The sequence below is a fragment of the Elaeis guineensis genome, chromosome 8, assembly GCF_000442705.2.
Source record: "Elaeis guineensis isolate ETL-2024a chromosome 8, EG11, whole genome shotgun sequence".
NCBI lineage: Eukaryota > Viridiplantae > Streptophyta > Magnoliopsida > Arecales > Arecaceae > Elaeis > Elaeis guineensis.
Window position 1 is genome coordinate 73,707,776 of NC_026000.2, and position 24,355 is coordinate 73,732,130.

Consider the following 24,355-nt stretch of genomic DNA (forward strand, 5'->3'; position numbering starts at 1 on the left):
AGTAGGTTCGAAGTGTTTTAATTGGGCTTGCTGTTGGGTGCCAAAAACCAGGGAACCACATGCCTAAGAGTCTCTCTCTTGGCGTGTGGATTTGAATCCATGCGCATGAGCCACATGGCGCATGGATGGAGTTGGCGCCACCTTTAGATAAGCTCTATCCTATTTTTCTCCGTAACTTTTATTCTACGAATATATTTCAGATGTCTTAGAAGGCACCTAAGAGTCCTTCTGAGTATTAAACTCATCGTAGAAGAATTAAGAGAAGGGATAAGGATAAATCCATGCGCCACCTCTTGGAAGCACCCCTTTGAAATTTCAAATGGGGAGATAAGTTTTAAATTATCCACGCCCTTTAATCTCTTGCGCCATTCTTCAAGTTTGTGCCATCTATCTTGGCCATTGGATGGGCTTCCTTCCAGATCTAAAGGCATGGGTTGATGGCGCCAATAAGAGAAGCTTCGTGACTTCTCATCTGAACACCATAAGTTAAGATCGAAGAGTCTTTCTGAAATAAGGCATCTCTTCAACCCAACTTTGATGTACACATGGCATTTCTTAACTTATGGGGCATGAGAAATAGACAAGAGACATGAGATAAATTGTAAGAGGGCGTGAGATGTTTTGGATTGCACCTTTACGTGCAATATAAATAGGGGTGCACGCCGAGGAGTCTCGGTGATTCAGAAATCTTCTTTCTTTCTTACAAGAGGCTCTGCTTGTCCAATTTTTTTTATTCTTTCTCTCTAGCCTAGACAAGGTCCTGATAAAAGACAAGAAATTTTCTAAAAGGCTTAGTGAATTGTAATAAAAATTAAGGAGGCAAGGAGCAAGAAAGAAAGGGAAGAAAAGGTCCAATAGTGTGACAGCAAAGCCAAGAAAGGAGGTTCTGCCCAAATTACATTTAAATTCTGATAAATCAGAATTTAATTGTAGAGTATTTTTTAATAAGTGCTAGAGGGTTGATCGAGTCTCCGTGTGGATCAATATTGGAGGGTGAACACGTGGGCACCTGGTGGAAACCCAAACAGATTGCTGCCGGCAACAAAGCACAAATCAGGGTTTAGCGATAAGAGGTATGTTTCTATATCTTTTATTTGATATTAATGCAAATTATATGGTTTAATTTTGATAAGGTGATCTTGGAGTTAGATTTTATTTTTTTGATTTCATAATAATTGCTTTGAAATCCATGCTTCCGCCATTGTATTAAAACCTTTCAGAGAAGAATCCTTTCTTCTCAATTTTTCATGCATAAGAGAGAACCTTTCTCTCTTCCTTTCACGCCCCTAAGAAGAACTTTTCTTCTCTGATTTTCTATGATAAAAATTAGATCTAATTTAATTTCTCATACTAAAAATCATATAAAATTTTAAGATCTAAAAAAATATAAAAGAGGGATCCAAGAGAAGAACCATTTTTTTCTTTTCTTCTCCCTTTTTCTTCTTGATCTAGAACTCAAGGAAGCCCCAAATGCCCAACAAAATTTTTTTGATATTTTTTCTTCAAATTCTTATGTTAAAAATCAGATCTAATCTAATTTTTATCTTAAAAAAATAAAAAAAAATTTAGAAGAAGAACTCCTTCTTTAAGGATGCGCACAAGAAAGAAGATCCATCTTCTTTCTTCATCTAAAACTTCAAGAATCCCGAAACCCAAATCAGATTTTCTCTGATATTTTTTCTTTAAATCTATATATTAAAAATTAAATCTAATTTAATTTTTATCTTAAAAAATAAAAAAAAATCTGGAAGAAGAACTCCTTCTTCTTCAAGGCTGTATGCAAGAAAGAAGACCCTTCTTCTTCCTTGATCTTTTTCTCCTTGGAAAGAATTTTTCTTCTCCAAGTTTCTATTGTATAACCACTTGAGAAGCCTCTTTTTGATGCTCAAAAATCAGTAAGAAAAAATTTCAAAAACCTTTCAAGAAGGGAGGAAAAGAGGAGAGATGGCATGTGGATGTTGGGGCGTCCAAGAGTTGGACGCCCCTTCTCCTATTTTTGGGCGACAAGAAAGAGTGGAGATGCCCCTTATTTTTCATGGGAGGAAGAAGGAGGTGCACATGGGGTGTGAGAAATTTTTTCATGGTGAAAGGGAGGTGTGACGTAGAGATATATGGGTTTAAAAATTGGTTGAGTCCCTTTCCAAATAGGATTCAAGATCTTGATCAAATTCTAACTAATTCTTGAACCCAATCATAATCAATTTAGGAATTAGTTATGACAAACTAATTAATTAAATCCTAGCCCAATTATTAGGCTCCAATTGAATCACAATTAGCTAGATGAAAAATCCCATTGATCCTAGGATTGAGATCTTGATGGTTCTTGAGAAGTTATTTGATAATAGAGCTTGATCCAATCAGACCTATTATCAAATAATATTTGATCAAATCAAAGTCTATTATCCAATAGGATTTGATTCAATCAAAGTCTATTATCAAACTAATTCTATTAATTTGATTTTGTATCCTCGAGATCAATTGGAGAAAGCCTTATTATTCAATAGGGATGCATCCAATCAATCCAAAACCAATCTAATTGAATTCAATTCAATTAGATCTAATCCAATCTCCATTACTCAATCAAATTAAGCTAATTAATAATTATATTATTAATTAATTATTCTTCTAATTTATTAACCATTAGTAAATATTTATTATAACCTTTGCATAGGATTAATCATCAATCAAATTGATAATTAAACCCTTCAACGATTCATAATCATTGATCAGTCATTTGATCAGATAGGTACTTCTATGTGTGTGACCTCATAGGTTCGAACCTAAGATGGTAGCATAAGAATAATTTCTATACTAATCGATATAACCATCTAGCAATGAGACTCAACATCCGAATAGGCCAAATGTATGCCCAGCAACACTCTAGAACCCATGTGGATATAGTTACAGTATAATTCATCCCTTTAACACTCGATGCTCAAAGATAATTTTAGATTAAACTGTCAACCCAAGAAAAGTGGTCCACATTGTGTCTCAACCTCAAAAATCCTATGACTCCTCACTAGAACTACTTTGGCCAAAATTTTGCTGAATTGAAACACAATGATGCATCATCTCTAATTTTACTTGGAGCGGTCAATCTCATCTTGACTCGCACTCAGACTTCACAAGTACTTGACTGTACCCAAAAATTTTTCATCATCGAATTAAAAATTTGGATAGTCCGATACCAAAGCACAGTGAGTTGCTTGCAAGTCACCGAGACAGCCTCAGGTTCGAGGGACACATATACCCATATCCCATCAGGGTAACCCTTGATAGTAGAGTGCTCCGAAAGTGGTCACACTCAATGAAATGTACTCCTACATATCATCCATATGTCATACCTGTGTCATCACACGCCTTGATTATGGGGACAACCAACTAATATGGCATGCAACGACCTATACTCGATAAAATTATTGTCCTAATGACAATTGTATCATTTGATCATGAGCAGGATTTAAGAACCACATGATAAATCTTTCTTTATCATTTTAGAAGTAGTTTTAAGGACTTCATCATAACATATGAGTTCTATTTTAGAAGATATATTCCTTATGATGAATCAGCTAGGTAATATTTATTATTTTATAATTCAGATACTTATATGGAGTACAATCATCTATAACCTCGATGATTGGCTTTAGGACATATTTCTCAACAACTCACACTTGGACTAAAGCAAATTAGATTGGTATCAAATACACATCTTTCATTTTAAATCATCAAACTCATTAGATCCGATTGCTCTAGTCAATGGGTCGGTCAAGTTCTCCTTTCAGTCGATCTTCCTGAGGTCAACTTTATTTCGATCTTATTGAACAAGGTGATTGCAATGCAGAAAGTATTTGATTTACAGATGGAACATCAATTCTTCAGCTTGAGTTATGGCTCCAGTACTGCTATCAATACAGCAAAATTGGACCATCAATAAAGGGTGCCTCTCCAAGCTTGCTTATAAACTTCTATAACCAAACAACTTCTTTACCAGCATCGAATACCACAAAGAACTCCATATCGCAAATAAAATTTGCTACTAACTATTACATGAAACCTTTCCAGCATGTTGCTCACCTTTTAGAATAAAAACACAATCTGACACAACTTTGTCATTTTGATCCGACTAAAAACTAGAATCAGTATTCCACAGATTTTAAGTCAGATTCTTTATAAATGAGCCATTAGTCTTTAGTATTTCATAAATATTTAAGGATGATTCTCATAACCTTCTAAATCTTTATGGAGAACAGAGATGATAACCAAGCTTTTATTCTCTGTAATATAGGGATGTCATTTTCGATTAAGAGAATTTCATTCAAACAGTACAAAGAATGGTTTTACAGAACTATTAGCCCATTTGTACATACAGAATTCTATTTCATTCTTAACGAAGCCATATATTTAAAATACATATTCTAACTTTGAGAAGCTGGATTCAATCTGAATGGACTTGAGGATTGTCACAAGAAAATTATCTCGTTATAGTCAACACTATAACTTTGATGAAATTCTTTGGCAATCAAACAGAATTAATAGATCTCCACCTTTTCGTTTTAGCCTCTTATCTATCTAAAATCTACTCACACCTTATGGGTCTTATTCCTTCAGATGAACCAATGAATGTCCATACATCGTTGATCTTTATAGACTTCATTTCAGATTTAATGGCTCCAAGCCACTTCTCAATGTTAGATCCCTGTATTACATCCGTATGGAAGATCAAATCTCCATCTCAAATTTAGAAACTGAAGTATCTATTCGGTTGATATGGTACTCTACTGTATCTATTCAAGGATGCCTTTACATCGGATTTCAGATTTGATCTAATCAACTCTGATTCTGTTGGTTTGTGTTAGAGTTGGTTCTTCTACCTATTAGGCTTCACCAAGCTTGCTCTTAACGGCATCAGTTTTTTTCATCAACAAACTTTTTTTTCAAAAGGAATACCTTAAGATTCATGAACATCTCATGTCCATCAGGAAGGTAGAAGAAATATCCTTAGATAATATTTATCAGACCAAGATCCAAACTAATCGATTTGTAAATATTTCACACAAATTTGACACCTCAAATCCTAAGGTAAGAGAGTATCGAATTACCCAAGTCCATATCTTATATGAAATTTTGGTGATCAATTTGTTCAGAACATTCTCGAGCACATATCAAGTAGTCTCTAAAACATGATCTCAGGTAAACCAGCAAATCTCATAGTGGATCGAACCATGTATAACAAGATTCAATTCTTCTTTTTAGATATCTTTTTAAATAGTGATGTCTCAGGAGAGGTCCATTAAGGGAGAATCTAATTTTCTCCAAGATATGTCAAAACTTACTGTAAAGGTATTCACTTCATCAGTCAAACCGATGAATTCTAATACTCCTTGTAGTTCGTTTTCCTACCTCATTATAAAATTATTTGAACATTTCAATTGATTCAGATTTATGCTTCATGAGCAAGATACACCTATACCAAGATAAGTTGTCAGAGATTTAATAAAGTAGTAAACCCTCTTCTAGCATTAATGTTCGTGAGTGTAAATATATCAGTATGTACTATAACTTAGAACATCGCTGGCTTATTCATCCTTTCCAATAAAAGATAAATAAGTCAACTATACCAAAAATAAACTTCAATGATATTGTCTAATTTAGGATGCTAGTCAGATGTGTACTTTACACTAACAGACTATGGCAATGAGTTTATAATATTTTCAGTTGTCTACTCATTATTGTAGTATCATTCACAATGATATTACAATAATCATACTTATTGACACTATTAATAAGATTGGACAAAAGTGATAATCACTTAAAATGACATCTTTAGGGTTGAAAATAAATTTTATGATTCCTAATGCTAAGACTGGAACAAACTTCCATGTCTTGCATTCAGAAGTCTCTTACTATTTTCAAATCTTCTACTATCCAAAAGTCTTTTACAACTATTTGCAAGCATGACTTGCACTATCGGTATTTTATACCCAAATAGTAGTGTTACCAATAGAGAAATTTCAAGAAGTTATCACATAATATCTTGACCAGCAATAATTTGTTGATTTCTCTTTTAAGCCTGTTTGGATTAGCCTGAGAATTCTTGATTAATTTACTCAAAAATTATATTCAACTTTCGATACTGGCTATCGAAGTTAGGTCTGATAACATTGTCACTATCTAACAATAAATAGAATGATAATTTTCTAACCATTTCTGAAAAAAGAATAATTGATCTTTAGTATATGAATTATTTTAAATCTAAAGACTTGGACTTTAGTTTAATGATTTTTTTACTATTTTTATACAAATTGGTAGCCTCTACCTCCAATCCAAAGAATTACTCTAATTTTTTAGCAGGTACTAGAATGCACACAGACTGCATTCAGGTCTGAGTGTGGCTTGGCCAATCTTAATGCATCAATGGGTAGGTTCATAATCAATTATTTCTCCAAATAATTTCTAGCAATCAAATTTTGCCCCAGGCATTTCTTCAGCAGGCGTGTAGCACCTCCACTGAAAATTCTGATTAGGTCCAATGATTAACATGACAACATCAAGTACATCCAACAAAATAGATATCCAGGCCTGAGTATGGCTCAGCTAATCTGAGCATTGGTCTGAAGGTACAATAAGATGGTCATATAGTGAATGATAATTTTAATATATAATAGACACCAGGTGTGTGATGCCTCCAATACCTATTTGAGATATTAGACTCATTATCACGTACCTTAGTGGAAGACTATGATCTAGTAATTTCTATAACTAGCTCATTTTATAGACCTAATAATTTAGAAGATTTGGTTAATATTGTAGTGAAATTGAGTGCAGGGGTAAAATGGTAATTTTAAAACATTTTCAAAAATACTATTTTATAGTAAAAATTATTAATTAATCTAATTAATTAACATATATAAATTCTACACAAAGATCTAAATATGATATATATATAGCATGTATTTAAATTTAAAATTCAAACTTCTACGGTAAACATTTTACTTTTATATGTTCAGAACATATTACCTTTGTGCGGGTAGTCGATCGTCGTAATTTGATCACCATCGAAAGGGTCTGATCATCGTAATACAGCCACATAGTATGTCTGGCCTCTGCGGATCGTCCACATGAAGCTCTTGGTCTGATCGACTCCTCACGAATGCTAGTTCGTGGCTGAACCTTTTTGATGGCCGATGTTGATCGAACTTCTTCGATCTTGATTTGCTGACTCTTCGGATGCTCCAGATCAACAGCAGAGGTGCTTGAGAGGTTGATGAAGCTTTCTTCAAAGTTTGGTGGGCTCACAACACTCGTAGCTCACTTACTCACTTCCCGAACCCCAGGCTAAAACCCTAGGGTACTCTCTAAAAACCCTATGCCCGCTTTTTGTTTCTTTTCTTTTCTTTTTTCTCAAAAGTTTTTGAACTTCAAACTTGCGCACAAGGCTTCCTCATGCTCACTATTCTTTCTCAAAAAAATTCTATGCACGCTCCACTTTCTCTTCTCTTTTAAAATAGTGTAAGACGTGTCTTATCCGCATGAGAGGATAAAGATAAGTGGTTGCTCATTTGAATTCAAATCGAATTTGAATTCAAATGCAAAACAACCCATCCTTATCCTCTCTTGGTGTGAGAAGAGAAGGGCGTGGGCTCTCTTGTGCATGGAGAGTTTACATGAGAAACTCTTTCTCATGTATAATAAGTGGCGCACAAGATGGATAAGGCAAGTTGGCGCATGGAGTTGGTTGCCCCATTCAAATTCAAACTTCATTTGAATTTGAATGGCCAACCAACCATTTTTATCTAGATAAATAGCACACAAGAGAAGGTGTGGGAAGGCTTCTGCATGGGAGAAAATTCATGAGAAGTTATTTCTTGTGAATTCAAAGGGTGCATGAGAAGTGAGGTGGCGCAGGGAGATTAGTTAAGGTGGTTTGAACCTAATTGAGACAACCTAATCAAAATAGGTTAGGCAAAATTAGACTAAGTTAAACCCAACTTAATTAGGCTTTATTAGGCTCAATAAAATTTTAGTCAAATCAAAAATTGATTAAGTGCAACCTCTGATCAAATCAGTGACCAAAACACCTTAGCGATTAGGTCAACACTTAGCCTAATCGGGTCAAACCCAACTGAATCCAATTCAATTGGACTTGATTCAAAAATAATTACTTAATCAAATTAAGTTAATTAGTGATCAAATCACTAATTAAAATTATCATAAATATTGAGTCCAAATTCGATGGGCAATCAGGCATCAGAGTCCATCGATATGAAACCCTGATAAAAAAAGTCTCAAACCAGTGGGACTCTTGACCCCGGTACCCAAAATATGTGGTATTCGTGATCAGAGAATCCTGATTCTCGATCACAGAGTCCCAGACATGTAAGACTCTTCATCAGCCATCAGATCAGATAGGAACCTCTAATGTGTGTGACCCCACAGGTTCGAACCTAAGCTGGTAGCATAGGAACCAATTCCTATACTAATCGAAGTGACCATCTAGCAATGGTATCCGATGTTCGGATAGATTAAATAGTCACAATTGCAACACTCAAAACCTACATGAATATGGTTACTGTATAATTCATCCCTTTTGACCCCTGTGTTTAGAACAACTCAGGGTTAAACTATCAACCCTGATTAGATCATCCAAATCGTGCTCAACTCAAACAGTCCTGTGACTCCTCACTAGGACTACCCTGACCAAGGTTTTGCTAAATTGAAACATGACTGTACATAGCTTTTGAACTGGAGTGGTCAATCCCATCTTGACACACGCACCGACAAGTCAAGTACTTGACTACACCCAGCATCATTCCGTCACTGAATTAGAAATTCAGGTAGTCCAGTGCCTAAGTGCAGTGAGTTTCTTGCAAGTCACCATGGTGGTCTCAGGTTGGAGGGACAGTTATACCCATATCCCATCGGAGCAAATCTTGACAGTAAAAATAATTCTGGAGTCGGTCATGTTTAGTGCAGATGTACCCTTACATCTCACCTGTATGTCATACCAGTGTCTCCACACTCCTTGATTAAGAGGACAACCAACCCTATGGCACACAATGACCTATGCTTGATAAACATTGTTGTCCTTAGTTACAACATATTATTTGATCGCGAACAGGTTTAAGGACTAGACGACAAATTCTCCTTTGTTGAGTCTAAATAGTCCTAAGGACTTCACCACAACACAGGAGTTTATTAGAAGATGAAACAATTTGTGATAAAAAATATCAAAATAATTTTTTTATTTATTTATAATTCATATACTAATACAAGAATGAGCACAACCGTCAACAGGCTGACGATTGACTTTGGAATACTATTCCCAACAAATATATCTTAGAGGACATCAGTCGACCTACAATCATAACCTCCCACTGACTTCACCAAGTTATGAGAAGGATTAGTAACTAATGGGTCCAACTGGCATGTTGTAGATCCTCCCACTGACTTTACCAAGTCATATGAAAGATTAGAGACAAGTTAGTCCAGGGCACCTAAATCAGTCATACTGATTAACCTTAACAATATGGGTCAACTCGAGTCATCTAACGATCTAATCATCCTAATGACTCGGGCTCAACTTTTAAGCCTGAATCACGATCCATTTGATTTAATAAAAGATATAGACTCAATCAACTATAACTATTATTTTTGATCTAGAGTACTCTTGAACTAATCTAAATCAACTATTGGTTAGATTGGATCAACTACTCTTTTTAATCCATTAAGTCTTTGATTCTAACTTTAGATCTAACCCAATTAAAATGATCTGATTTGAGCTAACCTATGCCCCATGTTTTATGCAATATCATTAGATTTTTAATCATAATTCTAGATCTAAAATATATTTCTTAATTCTTAATTAAGTATAGCATCAATATGGGTTAAGGTTATGAAACAATTTCTTATGTAAATTTTTTAAGTTAAATCATAAAATTTTTTAAATCAAATATAAATTTTTATAATTTTCAATCAAAATAATTTTGATTAATTAAGATTAGATGTAACTAGTTTCTTTGCAACTTGTATCACATACAACAACACCTAAGATTTCAAGATCTAAGATTTTGAAAGAAAGCAAGTTTTCTCTTTTCGCTTTCTTCTTCATGGGACCTCATAGTGGCACCCCTATACGCCATGAAGAAAACCCCATTGAATGGAAAGAGAGGATCATGTAACCCTATTTTCTTCTATGATCGGACAGCCTGGTGATTACCCAATCCGAGTACTTTGCTGCTTAGAATATCTAATCTAATTTACATATCATATATGCAAAAATTTAGATCAAATCTAAAGTTATATGAGATCTGATTTTACATTAAATCATACCTAAAATCAAATCATAACATCTCATGCATTGCTAAATTTAGATTTCAACTCTACATGCATATATGTTTATGTCATAATGAATCTGGCTCTGATATCATTTGAAGAGAAGCGTGGTGGGTGATGTGCATGTATTTTAATAATTTTATAGTAGAATATATATAGATTAAATAATTTAATCTATAATATATACATAGATCAAATCTAAATCACCATACAGGATCTATGATATAAACTAATATGCATATATGTACATTTGAAATCTAAAATTCAGCAAGGACAGGATATATCTAATCTATATTTAGATCATATCTAAATATTGATTGAATATAAAACTTCATACCTAAGTATGGATAGCAGATCATCGTATCTAAAATTTATGGTAGATGATTCTTAATGATGCTTGGCAACTGCACATGCATCTGACCTCTATGGGTATCCATATGAAGTCCTGGTGCTGATCGATCTCTCTGAGAGTGCTAGCTCATAAAGACACCATCCATTAATTGATTTGAGAGAAACATGATAGAATTGAAGAATAAGGAGATCCTCTCCTTTTCTTCCTAGATCCATGCATCTGATCTCTACAATAGAGATCAAGAGAAGAATCCTTTCTTCTCAATTTTTCATGTATAAGAGAGAACCTTTCTCTCTTCCTTTCACTCTCCTAAGAAGAATTTTTTTCTCTAATTTTTTATGATAAAAATAAAATCTAATTTAATTTTTTATACTAAAAATCATATGAAATCTTGAAATCTAGAAAAATTCAAAAGAGGGATCCAAGAGAAGAACCATTCTTCTCTTTTCTTCTCCCTTTTTCTTCTTGATCTAGAACTCAAGGAAGCCCCAAACATCCAATCAGATTTTTTTGATATTTCTTCTCTAAATTTTTATATTAAAAATCAAATTTAATCTAATTTTTATTTTAAAAAAAAATAAAAAAAATCTAAAAGAAGAACTCCTTCTTCTTCAAGGTTGCGCACAAGAAAGAAGATCCATCTTCTTCCTTGATCTAAAACTTCAAGAATCTCCAAACCCAAACCAAATTTTTTTTGGTATTTTTCCTATAAAGTTATATATTAAAAATTAAATTTAATCTAATTTTTATCTTAAAAAAATAAAAAAATATGGAAGAAGAACTCCTTCAAGACTGCATGTAAGAAAGAAGACCCTTCTTCTTCCTTGAACTTTCTCTTCTTGGGAAGAACTTTTTTTTCTTCAATTTTTTATGGTATAACCAGTAGAGAAGCCTCTTTTTGAGGCCCAAAAATTAGAAAGAAAAAATTTCAAAAACCTTTCAAAAAAGGAGGAGAAGAAGAGAGATGGCGTGTGGATGTTGGGGCATCCAACTCTTGGATGCCCCTTCTCCTATTTTAGGGCGACAAGAAAGAGGGGAGACAACCCTTATTTTTCATGGGAAGAAGAGAGGAGGTGCACATGGGGCATGAGAAATTTTTTTATGGTGAAAGGGAGGTGTGGCGTGGAGATATATATCACATGGGGGGTTTAAAAATTGGTTGAGTCCCTTTCCAAATAGGATTCAAGATCTTGATAAAATTCTAACTAATTCTTAGACCAAATCCTAACTAATTTAGAAATTAGTTATGACAAACTAACTAATTGGGTCCTAGCCCAACTATTAGTTTCCAATTAAATCATAATGAGTTAGATGAAAAACCCCATTGATCCAGGGATTGAGATCTTGATGGTTCCAGAGAAGCTATTTGATAATAGGGCTTGATCTAATCAGGCCTATTATCAAATAATATTTGATCAAATCAAAGCCTATTATCTAATAGTGTTTGATCCAATCAAAGTCTATTATCAAACTAATTCCATTAATTTGATTTTGTATCCCTGAGATCAATTAGAGAAAGTCCTATTATTCAATAGGGATGCATCCAATCAATCCAAAATCAATCTAATTGAATCCAATTCAATTAGATCTAATCCAATCCTTATTACTCAATCAAATTAATCAATTAACAATCATATTATTAATTAATTATTTTTTTAATTTACTAATCATTGGTAAATATTTATTGCAATCTTTGCATAGGATTAATCATCAATCAAATTGATAATTAAACCCTTCAATAATTCATAATCATTGATCAGCCATTTGATCAGACAGGTACTTTTATGTGTGTGACCCCATAGGTTCAAACCTAAGATGGTAACACAAGAATAATTTTTGTACTAATCGATGTAACTATCTAGCAATGAGACTCGACGTTCAGATAGGCCAAATGTATGCTCAGCAACACTCTAGAACCCATGTGGATATAGTTACCGTATAATTCATCCCTTTGACACTCGATGCTCAAAGATAACTTTAGATTAAACTGTCAACGTAGTCCATATTGTGTCTCAACCTTAAAAATCTTGTGACTCCTCACTAGGACTACTTTGGCCAAAATTTTGCTAAATTGAAACATAATGATGCATCATCTCCAATTTTATTTAGAGTGGTCAATCCCATCTTGACTCATACTCAGACTTCACAAGTACATGACTGTACCCAAAAATCTTTCATCATTGAATTAAAAATTTGGATAGTCCGGTACCAAAGCACAGTGAGTTGCTTGCAAATCACCGAGATAGCCTCAGATCCAAAGGACACATATACCCATATCCTATCAGAGCAATCTTTGATAGCAGAGTGCTCTGAAAGTGGTCACACTCAGTGAAATATACTCCTACATATTATTCATATACCTTATCTGTGTTACCACACGTCTTGGTTAAGAGGACAACCAACTAATATGACATACAATGATCTATACTCGATACAATTATCATCTTTGTGACAATTGTATCATTTGATCATGAGTAGGATTTAAGAACCACATGATAAATCTTTCTATATCATTTTAGAAGTAGTTTTAAGGACTTCATCATAACATATGAGTTTTATTTTAAAAGATATATTCTTTATGATGAATCTACCAAATAGCATTTATCATTTTATAATTCATATACTTGTATAGAGCACAGTCATCTATAACCTCGATGATTGGCTTTAGGATATATTTTTCAATATTCACTCAATTGACCTGTGAGAGAACATCTGATGGAGCCTTATTTGCATGTCAGTAGATTGTTCTCTAGTGAGAGTTATACAAGTGATCCTTAGACTTGAGATCACCATGGTACCTTATGTACATGAATCTATATTTTGGTTTATTTCCTATTTTTTTCTCTGATCCTTGTGTGGAGTGTTCTAGATATGATGAAGTGTGTATGGAGGTTGTGAGTGGTCTATAAGGGATCGATCACTTCTAATAAGAGGAGCAAACATCCTATGTGATCTCACAGATTGATGATTCGAAAAGTCTTTGGCCAAAGCAGGATGATAATTAGATAGAAGTTTTTAATGTATCATCAACTGAATTTGTTAGATGTATATCCTAGAAGTCAATCTGGCTGACACATTGTAATAAGTCTAGGACACAATTTTATACTTAATACATTGATTTGATCAATAAATGGACAGATTTTATTTTTCATTAAAGATTGATGTGTCTTTGAATCATCCATGGAAGTAATACTTTGATACAGATTCTCAAGGTGTTGAGAATTAGAAGCATATATAATTAATTCTTAAATACTCTCAATCATAATATCATCATGAAAACAGTGATCGATCTGAATAGATCGATGTACAAAGCACTTCTTTCGGGATAGATAAGTCTCTGATCTACAGTGTAGAGACACTGAGTGACGAGTATGGATAGTTGTTAGAGAATAACTAGTACTGAGCATGACCAGATGAGAGATCATTTGAATTTCTAATCGATCATTAGTGATTGTCTCGTTGCTGTAGTTGTGTGAATGATCCTTTGATCTATAATGGTATGAATGCTCACAGTGAGGCTACTGGAGTTTGACTGACACATAAATATGGCCTCATTGAGACCTTGTAGTGGATATTGGTGATAGTTGATCCACTATAGGAGTAGGGTATGCATCTAGATGAAATCTATCGATCTTGATGGAGAGAAAAAGTCTTATGAGATTTAAAAGGCTAAGTTCAAGAGTCTATGATCATACTAGTGTGATTGATGGAAAAGAGTTTCTATGAGGATCACAATTGGATTGGAGCTGATCGAATCTATCATATGACTGATGATGATGTTGAACAATTTATCCATGATCTGCCATCTAGTTGGGACTCACGATAGCAAGACTGAATCACATGATAACTATACCTTAAGGTTCATTTTCGTTCTACTGGGTTGCCACTATATATTGTTAGATGTCACTGATAGATTGTGAGAGCTCACTAGGGTTGCTCAGGTTCGATAATTCTTGATGAGTTAGAGTGGAATTATTCTGACATGTTGAAAAGAGTTTCAATAATACTTTGATAGAGATCATTGTATATCTCATTATCAAATAGAATTAAACTTATGGGGTCATACAACAAAGGGATTAGACCTGAAATAAGCAATTAGGCTTATAAAGTCTCAATTGGATTTAGAGAAATCTTATTGGGTTTAGGATAATGTTGCTAGCACATGGTTGGACTCAATTTTTTCTTTACACTTGAATTACTTATTTAATAAAGTTAATTCAAATTTAATTATCTACTTATAACTTTAATAAATTAGATTCATTGGACTCCAATTTTTGGGTGCCTAAGATTTTGGATTATATGGATTAAGGGATCAAATCCTTAATCAATTTTCTTGATTATTTGGATGGAGCACCACTTGATTTGATCAAGTTGGGCATGCCCACTTAAAAGAGGACATGTGGGATTAGATTGGGGCATCCCATAAGTGCCATGTGGCATATGCAAAAATAGGTACAAAGGCTCCAATAGTTGGCACCTAATGGATCTCCTAAAGGAGGTCAAATAACTAAGAGAATAAAGATTCCTAATGCAAGTTGGACTTATATTAAGAGACTATTTAATTTTGAATAGGATTCAAACTTTTTGTCTATTTAAAAAGATCTTCTCTAAGGCTCCTTAGATCTGATTTTCAACAGCCCACGCCTCCCATAAGAGCTCCCCACGCCCCCTTTCTCTTCTCCCTCTCTTCTCCCCTAAGGTTCCAATGCCCAAAGGTGTTAGGCATCCAACATCTCCATGCCCAAGAGGAGCTTGGGCATCCCCTTGCTGTTACAAGATCGAGTAGGATGCATACATAGATTTCAAAAATCTTTTGAATAGCAGCAGAAAGGAACTGGATTAAACTCTTTAATCCCATATGCATTAGATCATATCTAATCCTACTCGAGCCCAGGAATAAAGACATGTATATAATCTAAAAATAAAATAAAAGATGAGATCGAATCTCTATACCTTTGTGCAGGTTAAAATTCACTGCTATCGATGATCTTAGATCTGAAGGTTCTTGAGCCACACACATGTTCGGCCTCTACAGGTATCTACCGAGATCAATCTTGAATCTTTCTTCTCATGGTAGATCCTTCTTCTCTAAGTAAGATCTTGACCTCTTTGAAACTTGATCAACTATTAATCTTGACTGTAGCTTCAACCCTTGAATTGTAGCCTTTTTCTCCTTGTTCCTTGCTGTAGAAGAAAACTTTCTCAACTCAGGCGTGTGGAAGATGGATGCTCAACCTTTGGGCATGGAAAAGAGAAGAAGGAGAGAGGGTGAGGCATGGAGATATGGGAGGAAGAGTTTAAAATTCTCAAAATTTAATTTTTTGAAATCCTAGGAGACCATCTCCTTAAATAGGTTTTTTTTTTTATTTCAAATCGTTATCCAATCAGGCTAAAAAGATTAGATCTTATCTCATAAGTTCTCTTACCTTTTAATCTATTTTTTTTTCAAAAAAATTAGATCAAATTAGAAAGGCCATCTCTTTTTTTTGGCAAGCAGATGGGGTGCCCCAGTCAGATAAGGCAGACTGAGTAGGCGCCCTTCATAAAAAAGAATAGGTAGTTGGGGTGCCATGCAAGAGAGAATGGGTGTGGCCTCTCTTTCTTTCAGAAAATTGTATCCTAAAATCAATCATGTGACGATTGAGTTTATCCTTGTATATGAATTATTGATTATTGAATAATAATTATTTTGATATTTTTCATTACAAAGTGATATCTTCCTTGAACTCTTGTACTGTGATGAAGTCCCTAAAACTATGCTAGTGTACGATAAAGAGAAGATTTATTGTATAGTTCTTAAACAAATTTGTGATCAAATAATACGTCATTACAGGATGTGATGTTTATCAAGTAAAGGTCATTGTGTGCCATATGGGTTGGTTGTCCTCTTAACCAAGGAGTGTGGTGACACTGGTATGGCATACAGGTGAGATGTAAGGATACATCATCACTGAATAAGTGACTCACCTATTGAGCATTCTGTAGTCAAGAGCTGCTTGTAAAATACAAGAGTATAAATATCCTTTAGACCTGAGATCACCATAGTGACTTGCAGGCAACTCACTATGCTTTGGTGTTGAACTATCTGAATTTTTAATGCAGTGATGGAAGACTACTGGGTACAGTCAAGTACTTACGAAGTCTGTGTGTAGATTAAGATGGGATTGACCCCTCCAGATTATTGGAGTTGATGTATCGCTGTATTTTAATTTAGTAAAGTCTTGGCCAGGGTAATCCATGAGATAGATTTGAAAGGTTGAAATACAATATGGATGAAGCAATCTCGATTGACAGTTAATCTGAGACCATCCTAGAGCATCCAGAGTCAAAAGGATGAATTATGTGATAACCATAAGTATGGATTTTGAAATATTTTTTTACGATAATTCGACCTATCTGGATGTTGAGAACCATTACTAAATGGTATCTCGATTAGTACAAAATTGGTTTCTGTGCTACTGGCTTAGTGTTTGAACCTATGGAGTCACGCACACAAGTCAGACAAAGTAGAAAAAAATTGACCTATGTTTATATATCCAATCTAGAAGTACTTGACTTGATTGAATATATAAGCTAACTTGATTAAGAATTGAGTTATGGGTCAAACAGGATTGAAGAGTTGACTATGTCTAGCTAGCACTACACATGAAGTTCAGGTTCAATCCTGGGAATGAATAATTTCTATCTACGATCTATGAAACATATGAAAGATTGGATTTAAGTACTAATTAATTTTAGATTAGATCTGAATTAATTAGACTTAAATAGGTCTAAAATTCATGTTAGATTTGGTACAAAAGTGCTAAAGAGTTTAGGATTGATAGCCTTTCGAAATTGTTTCGAACTGACTTCGAATTGGATTCGAATCGGATCTATTTTAGATGAGATATGAGTATTCCTACTTGCACTGGGAATATCCACTCATGAAGTATGATCAAAAATTGATTTGATGCTTATTTGGAGCATCCCAAGTGGGTGTGATAGTGTTGGAAAATATGTTTCAAAAGCCAATCGTCAAGCTGTTGATGGTTGAGCAACCAAGCATTATAATTGATTTGTTAATAAATAAAATATATTTGGTATTTTCATCATAAGCTTTCATCTTCTAATAAACTCCATTATTATGATGAAGTCCTTAGGACTATTCAGATTCGATAAAGAGAGGATTTATCGATTAGTCCTTAAAACTGTTCACGACCAAATGATAGGTTGTTAATAAGGACGACAGCTTCTATCGAGCATAGGTCGCTGTAGGCCATATGGATTGGTTGTCCTCTTAACCAAAGAGTGTGGAGACACTAGTATGGCATACAGATGAGATGTAAGGGTATATCATCATTGAACGTGACCAACTCTAGAGTATTTTTCTATCGAGAATATCTTTGATGGGATATAGGTATAAGTGTCCCTTAGACCTGAGATCACCTCAGTGACTTGCAAGTAACTCACTATGCTTTGGTACTGGACTAACTGAATTTCTAATTCAGTGACAGAAGGCTTCTGGGCATAGTCAAGTACTTGTGAAGTCAGAGTGTGATCGAGATGGGATTGACCACTCCAAGAGTTGGAGAAGAATGAGTCACTGTATTTCAATTTAGCAAAACCTTGGCCAGGGTAATCCATTAGATGGATTTAATATTTTGAAATACAATGTGGACAACCTGATCAGACTTGACAGTTGAACTTTGAGGTATCCTATGATCATTTTGATCAAGGGGATGAATTATATGGAAACTATATCCACATGGGTTCTAAGGATGTTGTTCTACACATTCGACCTATCCGATCGTCGGGTACCATTACTAGATGGTCACTTTGATTGATATAAAAATTTATTCCTATACTATCAGTTTAGGTTCGGACCTATGAGGTCATACACATTAGAGTTCACAATCCGATCGGATGGTTGATCAACGATTAAGAATCGTTCTAGGGTTAAATGATCAATACGATTGACATTTAACTTAGTGCAAGTGTTGCAAGAAGATCGATTAGCAATTTGATTGCTAATTGACTTAATTTGATTAAGCCAATGGGTTGAGATTAAGTCTAATTAAATATTATTTAATTTAATTTAGTTTGGACTTGATTAAATCAAGTCCAATTGATTTATTGGATAAGCCAAGTGCAAAGAAAAAACTAGTCCTATTCAATTAGGACTTGGGTCAACCTAATTTCTAATTTGATTAAAAAATTAAATCAGATTTAAATATAATTTAATCTGATTAAATTAGACTTTTAATTGAGTTAAGACTTATTTTAATTGGGTTGATCTAATTTTGGTTTGATTTGGTTTGAGAAACTAAATTAAAACAAGTCATAAGATAGAATCCTAGTAAGATTAGGATTCCACCTTGTGCCACATAAGCCCCCCCATGCCCTCTCTCTTATTCCATGCCAATCTCCTCTTGTTTTGTGTGACAAAAGCTCCCTCCCAGGTCTTTCCCATGTCCAAAAGGCTTCCTCTCTTCTTTCATACATGGAAAGTGGTTGTGGATCAAATCAAAGTAGGAATAAGTTTGGATTTCAAATTCTATGAGATAGAGTTTTAAAAATTCAAAATTCTTTCCTTTTTGCATCGAATTTACTCAAATATTTTTTAAGATTTTCATGACTTTTAGGGCACACATTGTGCACCTTTTTCTGATGGTCCATGCATAAAAATAAGGAGGAGGAGCCCAAGAGTTGGGCGCCCCTTATCTTGTCATGTTTGGATAAGCCTTGACTAGGTATTTGACCTAGACAAGGACTCTATCATATCTCTCTCTATAAAATAAATTTCTTCATGAAATTTTTGAAAACGATAGAGATTTGAGTGTCCTTTGGGACATCCAAAAATTAGAGAGAAAGACCTTTGGATCTTGGATATATAATAGACACAAGATAGGATGTTTAGGAGAGAGTAAAGATAAGAAGAAGAGGGTCTTCTTCTTGGGTTATTAGTTTCATCTCTTCCCTTTATCTATCTTGTATTTTCTGAGAGCATCTCATATCTGAAACTCCTCCTACTTTTCATCTTTGAAAGAATCCAAATCAGGGAGGCACCTGATCAACCATCGAAGAAGGATCAGCACAGTACTAGCATACTATGCTGATTTTCTAGAGCAGAACTTCTGATCGAGATTCGTGGGCTCGTGTGGACGACTCTTAGAGACCGGATATATGTGCGGTTTGCAACATCATCCTCAAGCCTGGATCAGCAAGGTTAGAACATCTAACTTGCAAGGTAATAGATCTGATCTATGTAGTATAGAAACATGTTGATATGATCAACATGGAGTTCATGCTCTATGTATTTTAATTTCTGATTTAATGCTATGTAATAATCATGTAATAGGATCTTAGATCTAGAGATTCTCTGATTTTAGAAAATAAATTTTGATTTATTTTAGTCTTCCGCTACTTGATCTTGAAAAAATTTCAAGATCTAACCCTGAAACCCTAGATCTGGTTTCTACAGATAGTGGGTGCAAAGTGGATGTCATAAGTGATGGCAATTATATCTCATGTAAGACTCTTTCTTTCATAAGTATTGGACCAATTCAAATCAGATTTGAATAAAGTATCCTCTTCTCAATGGGTCATAAGAATCATCTATAAATAGAAAGGTTCTCTACCTATGGATGAAAGAAGAGAATAAAATAGCAAACAAATCAATTGAAAGAAGAGAAAAAGAGAGAGAGACAGGCGTGTGAAGAGAGAGGTCCTTCATCTTCTACATCTCTCCCTTTGTTGCCGCCTCCTCTCCTTGGGCATGGATCCTTCTTGGGCATCCTACCTACTAGTGTAAGATATCACATCATTAAATCTCATCCCTTGATTGATTATGTATGCGAAGCCAATTGGATTGGAGTTCATCCTACTTTCCTGCGGCGTTTGACGTGCATGCGAAGTGGAGGGTCTGCATATCCAGGCCTCCACGAAGGTTTATATCAGATAATTTAGAATTTGATCTCTAGTTCTATTGTGATTCAAGTAAAGATTTAATTCTTAAATAAGTAGAATATTATAAAAAAATTTTAGATACAACTTGGGCATTTGGGAGGAAAACTATTTCCTTCCCTTCAACTGGTATCAGAGCAAACTTGAAATATATGTATGTGAAATAAAATTTTTCATGATTATTTATATGAGATATAATTGAATTTTTTGTATAACATTAAATCTCATTTAAATCTATTTATATAAAATTTTTGATCTGATTTTGATTAGATTAGAGGTGCCTAATCAATGGTTGATTGAGGTTGTTATAAATCTGTTATAACAGAATTCTGCTGTTGCTGAATTTTTGATGAAAAATAATATGAATTAAAAGTTTATTTTAATAAAATTTTAATTTTATTATTTTTTTATAAAGTAAAAATTATTTTAGATTTAAATTGAATCTATTTTGATGGATATTTAGATCTGAATCCTATTATAATTCAGCACTGCGTGAAAACAGATTTTACCAGAAATTAATTCCTTATGCATTCATATTTGCATCTAATTATTTTTTTATTTGATATTGAAAGAATAAGTACCCTACAAACCAATCACAAGGGTTATGTGATGAGACTTATTCATATATTCTTTCAATTCATGTAAAGATATTTATTTTTGATATAAATAAAGATGAGGTATTTTTGATTCATCATTTCAGTTGCATCTTTTTATATTAAGGATTATGATGAACTCCATAGATTAGGATAATGATTTTAGAGGATATGAATGAGTCATGTCTGTGAGATCTAAAATCCTAAAATCTTAATCTTAAATATTTCTAATCATAAGAATGTTGAGTCAGGGATCAATGTTCGAAAAGACTGGCACATCCTTTGTATGCTTGATAGAGAGGGTAGCTGATCTCACAAGCCACTTGTGTGGGGACACTAATACAAAGGTGTGGGTGCTCATTAAGGAATGAGTTTACTAAATTAATCCTCCAATAGAGAATATCTTATGGAGTCTTACTTACACATCAAAAGATAATTCTCTATGTGGGAGTTGTGCAAATAGTCTTTAGACCTGAGACCACCATGGAATCCTGTACATATGAATCCATATTTTGGTTCACACTCAAACATGATATTAAATCATATACGGGATGTTCTAAATATGATGGAGTGTGTATGGAGGTTGTGTTAGATTCCCTAATACACAGCAGAAGGGTTAGGTGTTTAAAATTTTCATTCAAAACACCCAATGCACCGGAAGCCCTAATGCCCAAAAACTCTTGACGATAATAATCAAAGCATAATAAATATAAATTAGGATAAGAAGAATACCTATAGCACTAATCTCAATTTTTACAAGGCATCTAAGTGTCTACCCTTCAATGGTGATCCACATGAAAATTGAACCAAAGACAGCGCTCCTTCTTCACCTTGCTTCAAGAGTTATAGTCCCTAAAACTTGACTAGCTTCGTATCGGTAAGTTTCTTTAAGAACCTGACCTCACCCTCTTAGAACCTCTTTTAAACTTTTGATTCTTCTTCTTTAGGACCCTTACAATCCTTGTTAGGATCAGATAAGGCTTTGTCTTAAATCCCAAAGCCTTGTCCTAAAACTAAGATAGGTTGTAAGAAAGAAAGGAGAGCAATAGGAGAGAAATTGGAGACCCCTCTTAGATTCATCGGAAACCCAACACCCCAGCCTATTTATAGCCACCAGAGGGATGCTAAAAGAGAGGGACATGCCTTATCGAAAAGGCATATCTGATCTGATTATCAGAGATAAGAGTTCCTTCAAGCAGAAGGACTCTTATCCATGATACGTCGATTAGCACCCTGGTCTGCGTGCATGCAACCAAATAAGGGATTTTTTCACATCCCTTCTCAAATCAAAAAAATCTTCAAAAATCCATGTGGATTGGGGATTCAATATGGATTCTAGAAAATTAAAAATAGTGATAAAATTCTTATGGAAGGATGCTATCCTCACACCTCTTCATGTGAGTGCTGATCACCACATGTGTAGGCATCAGGACCGACTTATGGCATCCATTTGGCTTCCAGATAAATCTGAAAAAATTTCAAAAAAATTATCAAAAATATCATATTAAATTTAAAATATTATAACCAAAAATAAATCCAATCTAAAAGCATTTGATAGGGAGAAGAACTCTCTAAATCATAGAGAGATGCGACACTTCTACGCACGTGCGAGACATCCATCTTTTTCCAATTTTTTTTCCCCAAAAATTCCAAAAAAAATATATCTCATACTTTGAGATATGTACTAGAGGATGGAGGATGATGTGGGCTACCACATATATTTTAATCTCATAAAAAATAATATTTTTTCTTCTGCCCACGCCAATACTTGTACGTAGAACCTGTTTTGCACCAAGAGTCCATCACAACTTGAACTCCTCATAATTGGTGTTAACATGGGATGTGATGCCCCAATTTGGGCTACTTCTAGGTGATATGATCTAACTCAAATGTCTACCAGATTGGGCTAGCTAATTAGCAATGGATGGGACCAAATTGATCTCCAAAGAAGCAAGGGTTTCCACACATGTTAGCATGCTTATCAGAACCCTGATTGAATCCAAAATTCCAATCAACCTTTTTCAAAAGGGTCCTTAGCCAATTTCTATATGTGTGTGACCCATTGGGTTCCACATCTAGCTAACAGTAGGTCTGGATATAAGTTGATCAAATTTGATTAGATTTCAATCTAATCAATTTAGGTCCAATCAAGCTAATTCGAGTTCAACAATTAGAATCTTTTCTAATTGGTGATCAAATTAAACTCTTTAATTCGATCAAAAATCTACAAATCAAGATTGATATCTAGCAATGTATCATGACTATTTAGAAGATATAAAATTTGATAAAAAAATTAAATCTATCCTTCAGTAAAAAATTACCGTGCAATTCAATCCTTCGATCATCCTTGCACCCCAAATATGTTCATGAGTATGGAATCTTGTCAAACTCAAACACATATTCATATCGATTCTCAATTAACCAATGATGACTCCAAAGAAGAAGCTTAGAAACTATTTCTAATCTTCTTCTTATTTTTGGCCAAAAGACTTTTCTCGAGTCATCTAGGATTGAGAATACACAGGATGCGATCTCCTCTTATTAGGAGTGATTGATTCCATGTTGACCTACTTATAACCTCCATACATACTCCACCATATTCAGAATACCCCATACATATCTTAATGCCATGCTTGGGTATGAACCAAAATATGGATTCATGTGCACAAGATTCTATGGTGGTCTCAGGTCTAAGGATCACTTGCACAACTCCCACTTAGAGAACCATCTTTGATATGTAAATAAGGCTTCCATAAGATATTCTCTTTTATCGAGTCAATTCAGTAGACTCATTTCTCAAATGAGCACCCACATCCTTGTATTAGTGTCTCACACAAGTGGCTAGTGAGATCTGCCACCCTCTTCATTGAGCATACATAGGATATACCAGTCTATCCAGAATATTGATCTCCGACTCAATGCTCCTACGATCAAAAATATTTAATATTAAGATTTTAAGATTTTAGGTCTCACTAGCATGACCAATTCATGTCTCCTAAAATCATATCCTAATCTTTAGGGTTCATCATAATCTTAGACATAATAAGATGCAGCTAATATGATGATTCAATACCTCAAATAATAATAAATATCATTTCATGAGTTGAAAAATTGTAAAAAAAATTCTATCGCAACA